Genomic DNA, 213 nt, shown 5'->3' with positions numbered 1-213 from the left:
TCCTATCCCCTAGCCTATATCCCCTCCTGTCCTCTAAATACTCCAATCCCCTTTTCCTGCAAGCTGTCAGTCACAATGGGAAAGTGGCTCGTGACCTGCGGCGAGAGGGACTGGGAGATGCATAGGCCTACGGAGGCTTAGAGATAGCTAATAGATGACAGCGCACGTGGCGATAAATATCATATAGAGGGAATTATTTGATAGTCGTTGAGG

General features: G+C 49.3%; 1 protein-coding gene across 1 annotated transcript in view; it reads right to left on the bottom strand.

Moving 5' to 3' along the window:
• The window catches only part of LOC119587931 (protein trachealess-like), a gene marked incomplete in the record, with an annotated part of 132,256 nt that overhangs the window by 58,005 nt on the left and 74,038 nt on the right, over positions 1-213 (bottom strand).

Source organism: Penaeus monodon, chromosome 23, assembly GCF_015228065.2.
Source record: "Penaeus monodon isolate SGIC_2016 chromosome 23, NSTDA_Pmon_1, whole genome shotgun sequence".
Classification (NCBI taxonomy): Eukaryota; Metazoa; Arthropoda; class Malacostraca; order Decapoda; family Penaeidae; genus Penaeus; species Penaeus monodon.
The sequence above is the reverse complement of the archived record's forward strand: the minus strand, read 5'-3'. Positions and strand labels throughout refer to the sequence as shown.